This window comes from Buceros rhinoceros, unplaced genomic scaffold (assembly GCF_000710305.1).
Source record: "Buceros rhinoceros silvestris isolate BGI_N320 unplaced genomic scaffold, ASM71030v1 scaffold13442, whole genome shotgun sequence".
NCBI classification, from domain to species: Eukaryota; Metazoa; Chordata; class Aves; order Bucerotiformes; family Bucerotidae; genus Buceros; species Buceros rhinoceros.
The window spans coordinates 23388-23692 of record NW_010400754.1 but is presented as its reverse complement, the minus strand read 5'-3'; positions in this window follow the sequence as shown (position 1 = coordinate 23692).

Sequence of the window (305 nt, the reverse complement as noted above, 5' to 3'; positions counted from 1 at the left end):
AAACAGTGCAGAATCAATCCAACCCAGCTCAAAACACCGGGAAGAGAGAGAAGGAGCAAAGAGAACAGGTCCTACTAGTGATGATTCTGTCTCTGGTCATCTGAGGTGTCTGCTGATGGAGAAAGAGGTCTCCTAGAAGTTCAGCCACAGGCAGAAACTGCAATCAGGTGCTTTACAAAGAATACAGTCACCTTTTTAAATGTTATAAAAAGTAATCACTGGCTTGACAAGCTCATCCTGAATTAAGGGCAAGCCACTATTTTTTTATATTAAAAAAGTTTTTTTTGGGGCCAACCCGAACCAGT